The sequence below is a fragment of the Canis lupus genome (genome assembly GCF_048164855.1).
Source record: "Canis lupus baileyi chromosome 5 unlocalized genomic scaffold, mCanLup2.hap1 SUPER_5_unloc_7, whole genome shotgun sequence".
Taxonomy (NCBI): Eukaryota; Metazoa; Chordata; class Mammalia; order Carnivora; family Canidae; genus Canis; species Canis lupus.
The window spans coordinates 39,325-46,058 of NW_027326414.1; the positions used below are offsets into that span (position 1 = coordinate 39,325).

Consider the following 6,734-nt stretch of genomic DNA (forward strand, 5'->3'; position numbering starts at 1 on the left):
AGTGATAAAGGATGTATACCCTAAAAACTACAGAATGCTTCTGAAAGAAATTGAGGAAGACACAAAGAGATGGAAAATATTCCATGCTCATGGATTGGAAGAATTAATACTGTGAAAATTTCTCTGCTACCCAGGGCTATTTACACATTTAATGCAATCCCTATCAAAATACCATAGACTTTCTTCAGAGAGTTGGAACAAATCATCTTCAGATTTGTGTGGAATCAAAAAAAGACCCTGAATAGCCAGGGGAATTTTGAAAAAGAAAACCAGAGCAGGGGGCATCACAATGTTGGATTTCAAGTTGTACTACAAAGCTGTGATGATCAAGACAGTGTGGTACTGGCACAAAAACAGACACGTAGATCAGTGGAACAGAATACAGAACCCAGAAACGGGCCCTCAACTCTATGGTCAACTAATATTCAACAAAGCAGAAAAGACTATCTCCTGGAAAAAGGACAGTCTCTTCAATAAATGGTGCTGGGAAAATTGGACAGCCATGTGCAGAGGAATGAAACTAGACCATTCTCTTACACCATACACAAAGATAAACTCAAAATGGATGAAAGATCTAAATATGAGACAAGAATCTATCCAAATCCTAGAGGAGAACACAGGCAACACCCTTTTTGAACTTGGCCACAGAAACTTCTTGCAAGATACATCTGTGAAAGCAAGGGAAACAAAAGCAAAAATGAATTCTTGGGCCTTCATCAAGATAAAAAGCTTCTGCGCAGCAAAAGAAACAGTCAACAAAACTAAAAGACAACCTACAGAATGGGAGAAGATATTTGCAAATGACATATCAGATAAAGGGCTAGTATCCAAGATCTAAAAAGAACTTAGTAAACTCAACAGCAAAGAAACAAACAATCCAATCATGAAATGGGCAAAAGACATGAACAGAAATCTCACAGAGGAAGACATAGACAAGCACATGAGAAAATGCTCTGCATCACTTGCCATCAGGGAAGTACAAATCAAAACCACAATGAGATACCACCTCCCACCAGTGAGAATGGGGCAAATTAACAAGGCAGGAAACAACAAATGTTGGAGAGGATGCGGAGAAAAGGGAACCCTCTTGCACTGTTGGTGGGAATGTGAACTGGTGGAACCACCCGGGAAAACTGTGTGGAGGTTCCTCAAACAGTTCAAAATAGAGCTGCCTTATGACTCAGCAATTGCACTGCTTGGGGTTTTACCCCAAAGATACAGATGCAGTGAAAGACCGAGACACCTGCACCCCAATGTTTATAGCAGCAATGTCCACAGTAGCCAAACTGTAGAAAGAGCTTCAGTGCCCATTAAAAGATTAATGGATAAAGAAGATGTGATCTATATACACAATGGAATATTACTCAGCCATTTAAATGACAAATACCCTCCATTTGTTTCAATGTGGATGGAACTGGAGGGTATTATGCTGAGTGATGTAAGTCAATCGGAGAAGGACAAACATTATATGGTTTCATTCATATGGGGAATATAAAAAATAGTGAAAAGGATTAAAGCAGAAAGGAGAGAAAATGCGTTGGAAATATCAGAGAGGGAGACATAACATGAGAGACTCCTAATTCTGGGAAACAAGGGGTAGTGGAAGGGGAGGTGGGTGAGGAAATGCGGTGACTAGGTGATGGGCACTGAGGATGGCATTTGATGGGAAGAGCACTTGGTGTTATACTATATGTTGGCAAATCAAACTCTAATAAATAAAAAATATACAAAAAAATGAGAAGCGAAGAAAAAAAAAGTGATGACGCCCCAACCCAACTGGCTGGGTTTGGTTCTGTGTGTCCACCTAAAGGTCTCTATAAGGAATGCCTGGGTGGCTCAGTGGTTTAGCACCTGCCTTCGGCCCAGGGCATGATCCTGGAGTCCTGGGATCAAGTTCCGCATCAGGCTCCCGGCATGGAGCCTGCTTCTCCCTCTGCCTGTGTCTCTGCCTCTCTCTGTGTGTCTTTAATGAATAAATAAATAAAATCTTTAAAAAACAAAAACAAACAAACAAAAAAACAAAGGTCTCTATAGACAGAGCCATCTTACAGCCTGCTCACACAGGGAAGGAAGTCAGCAAACCCACCCAGTGTGGTACACTGCCTCACCTAGGAGCCTAATCAATGATCTATGAGAGGTCACACAGCCCAGGCTATGACCTCACCTAGACAAAGAGCCAACCCAGTAGATCTGTTCAATTGTTGAGCAGAGACTACAGCCCTTCTTATTCAGGACACCTCAATAGTGACCATGGACATCCTTGGAGCTCAACATACAGGACACAGAGCATAGCCAATGGCCCTGTCCAGCACTAGAACCCAGCCCACAGCCTTGCCTGATTGCTGAGCACAGCCTGAGGTCCCCCCTAATCCCAAAGAGACTTTACCTGAATGCCGAGTCATGCCAGAGGCACATCTGGATTGGGGGCACAGCCTGTACTCTCACCCTACCAGGGCCAATTGCAGACCCAGCCTGCAGCCCCACTCATAAGCAAAGTAAAAACTAGTAGCACCACTCTGCCTGTGACTCCAGCCCACCAGAGGTGAATGCTGATCCAGCTAATGGCTCCACCTGACCATGAAGCCAATACAAAGCCACTCAACCAGGGAGCCAGCCAGCAAGCAGCCCAATCTGAATGCCAAGCTGAGTCAGCAGGCTCACCTAACCAAAGAGCTCAGCCAGGAGTACTCCTATCTCAGAGAAGAGACAGAAGCCTCACCAAATTAGAGACCCTAACAGTAAGCCCCTCCTGCCCTCAGTTACTTCCATCTGACCCATCCAAGCCCCACAGTGAACTATTATTGGTTTAAAAGAGAATGCTGAAACTATAAGATAGGGTACATAAGCCTCATGGCACTAACAAAGAAAAACCCTGTAGTAGATGAGCAAAGTATTGAGATAGAAGAATCAAAGCACACCACCACAAAGGGTCATCAAATCAGAAAAATAAGACAGCAAGGGACAAAGAAGAGAATATAGGAATTACAAAACAGTCAGAAAAAAACAATTAACAAAAGTTAAAAAAGAAAAGAATACAATTAACAAAATGGCCATAGGAAGGCCCTACCTATCAATAATTACTTTAACATTGGTGGATGAAATTCTCCAATCCAAAAACCTAGAGAGGCTGGGATGGTTAAAAAAAAAAAAACAGGAAACTAGATCCAACAATATGCTGTCTACAAGAGATTCACTATAGTTTTAAAGACACACATAGATTGAAAGTGAAGGGATAGAAAACATTCCATACAAATGGTAACCAAAAGAAAGGAGGAATGGCTATACTTCTATCAGAAATAGAGTAAGTTTCAAATAGTCACAAGAGACAAGGAATGTCACTGTATAATGATAAAAGGATTAGTTCACAAACAAGCCATAATAATTGCAAATATGTATGCATCCAACATCAGAACATCCAAATATATAAAGCAAATAATAACAGAGCTGCATGGAGAAATAAACAACAATACAATAAGAAGGGTTTTAATATTCCATACCCAATAATTGATGGATTACTCAGACAGAAAATCAATAAGGAAAGAACACTACAGTGTTATCTGACTGTATATACACATGATTGCATATAACATATGACTATATGATCATATATTGTTATTCAACACTAGATAGTGATATGTGAAAAACACTATAGATCAAATAGATGTAGCAGACATATATAGAACATTCCACCCAACAGCAGCAGAATACACATCCTTCTCAAGTGCAGACAGAACATGTTCCAGGACAGATCATATGTTTAGACACAAAAAAGTCTTAACAAATTCAAGAAAATTAAAATTATATCACATGTCTTTTCTGACCACTATATAGATACAAATAAGAAGAGGAAAGTTGGGAAATTCACAAACATAGAAATCAAAACACACTACTGAACAAACTATGGATCAAAGGAGAAATTAAAAAATCTTGATATAAATGAAAATGGAAATATAACATGCCAAAATTTATGGAATGCATTAAAAGCTGTTCTAAGAGGAAAGTTCACAATCATAAACACCTACATTAAACAAAGAAATATCTCACATAAACAATCAAACTTTACAACTCAAGGAGCTTGAACTAAGGTCAATGGTAACAGAAGAAAAAATAATTAGGATTAGAATAGAAAAAAATGAAACACAGAAGAATAAAACAAAAGACTAACAAAACTAAAAAAAATTTAAAAGAATTAGTTTTTTTTTAAAAAACTACACAAAATTGACAAGCCTTTCACTAGGCTAACCAAGAAAAAGAGAAAAGACTCAAATGAATAAAATTATCAATAAAAGATGGATATTACAATTGAAACATCATTCCAAAATATCAGAAGAGGGCAGCCTGGGTGGCTTAGCAGTTTAGCACCTGCCTTTGGCCCAGGGCCTGATCCTGGAGACCAGGGATCGAGTCCCACATCAGGTTCCCTGCATGGAGCCTGCTTCTCCCTCTGCCTGTGTCTCTGCCTCTCCCTCTCTCTCTGGCTCTCATGAATGAATAAATAAAATCTTTTATATCAGAAGAGACTACGATAAGCAATTATATACCAATGAATTGGATAATCTAGAAGAAATTGTACATTTCTAGAAACATACAACCTAACAAGACTGAAGCAAGAAAAAAAAACAATATCTGAGCAGAATAAATATGAGAAAAGCCATTGAATCAGTAATCAAAAACCTCCCAAAACAGAAAAGTCCAGGACAAGATAGTTTTACTCATGGATTCTACCAAACACTGGTGAATTTAAAGAATCAAAGCCAATCCTTCTGAAATCCTTCCCAAAAATTGAAGAAGAGGGAATACTCCCAAATTCACTTTATAAGACCTCCACTATCCAGATACAAAAGGCATGGGATCCCTGGGTGGCGCACGGTTTGGCGCCTGCCTTTGGCCCAGGGCGCGATCCTGGAGACCCGGGATCGAATCCCACGTCGGGCTCCCGGTGCATGGAGCCTGCTTCTCTCTCTGCCTCTCTCTCTCTCCATGTCTATCATAAATAAATAAATCTTAAAAAAAAGGCATATAGATACTAAAGGCCCAATAGCCCGATGAACATAAATGCAAAAATTCACAACAAAATACTAGTTAATAAAGTTAGCACATTAAAAGGATGGTATGCCACAAAGATGGGATTTATCCCTAGGATGCAAAGAAGGCTCAACAAACACAAGTCAATAAACATGATACATTAATATATCGTTGGATAAAAATCACAGAATCCTCATAGCAAAAGCATAATAAAAGCATTTCATAAAATGCAACATGACAAAAATAAAGCCCATATGTAATATAATTAAAACTTCTGGAAGAAAATATAGGGTTAAAAACTCCTTGATGTTGGTCTTGGTAATGAGTTTTTGCATAGAACACCAAAAGCACAAGCAACAAAGCAAAAATAAACAAGTGGCTCTACATCAAACTAAAAAAGTTATCTTTACAGCAAAAGAAATTATTAACAAAATACTTAATAACAGAATAATAATGGTGACACAAAGAATAGGAGAAAATACGTGTAGACCATATGTCTGATAAGGCATTAATTTCCAAAATATTTAAGGAACTTCTACAACTCGATACTTAAAAAAACAAAGAAAACCCCAAATAATTCAATTAAAAAAGGGGCGAAGGACCTGAGCTGATATTTTTCCAAAGAAGATATCCACATGTCCAAGAGGTACATGAAGTTGTGCTTAACATCAGTAATTACCAAGAAATACAAATCAAAAACACAAAAAGATATCACCTCACACTTGTGAGAATGACTATCATCAAGAAGACAACATATGTTGGAAAGGAAATGGAGAAAAGGAAATACTTCTGCGCTGTCAGTGGGAATGCAAATTGGTGCAGTAGGTATGAAAACAGTATGAAGGATTCTCAAAAAATTTAATACAGATTCTCAAAAAATTAAATACTCTATATGATCTACCAATCCCACTTCTGGGTATATATACCTAAAGGAAATGAAATTAGTATCTTTAAGAGATGCCTGCATCCCTATGTTCACTGCAGCATGGTTCACAATAGCCAAGACATATAAAGAACCCTAAGTCTCCACTGACAGATGAATGGACTAAGAAAGTATGGTGCATAATACCGACATATATTCAAATACAGGTGTGGGCACACAGGAATACTAAAAAAGAAAAAATCTTGGGGCACCTGGGTGGCTCATTTGGTTAAGCATCTATCTGCTTTTGGCTCAGGTCACAATCCCAGGGTACTGGGATCAAGCCCCACATCAGGCTCCTTGCTCAGCGGGAAGCTTTCTTCTCCCTTTCTCTCTGCCCTCCCTGCCCCCATTTGTGGTCTATCAAATAAATAAATAAAATCTTAAAAAAAAAAAAAAGAAATCCTGCCATTTGGAACCACATGGATGTATCTTGAAGTCATTATGCTAAGAGAAATAAGTCAGACAGAGAAAGATAAATGCTGTATGATCTCACTTACATGTGGAATTTATAAAATCAAACTCATAAAAATAGACAATAAAAAGGTGTCACCTGGGAGAAGGGCGTGGAGAGATGGAGGAAATGGTTACAAGATAAATAACTACTAGGGGTAAAATACACAGGATGGTGACTACAGTTAACAGTAATGTATTGTATATATGAAAGCTCCTAAGAGAGTAGATCTTAAATGTCCTCACCACATTCTCTAAAAAAAAAGGTAGCTGTGACATGATGAATGTGTTAATCAACCTTCCTGTAGTAATCATTTCACAATGTAATCACATT

The 6,734-nt window shown here is 38.5% G+C and overlaps 1 long non-coding RNA gene across 1 annotated transcript in view; it reads left to right on the top strand.

Annotated features, from left to right (window-relative positions):
• The window catches only part of LOC140629460 (uncharacterized), a 65,544-nt gene that overhangs the window by 25,456 nt on the left and 33,354 nt on the right, over positions 1 to 6,734 (top strand). The gene's annotated exons all lie outside the window — the stretch shown is intronic.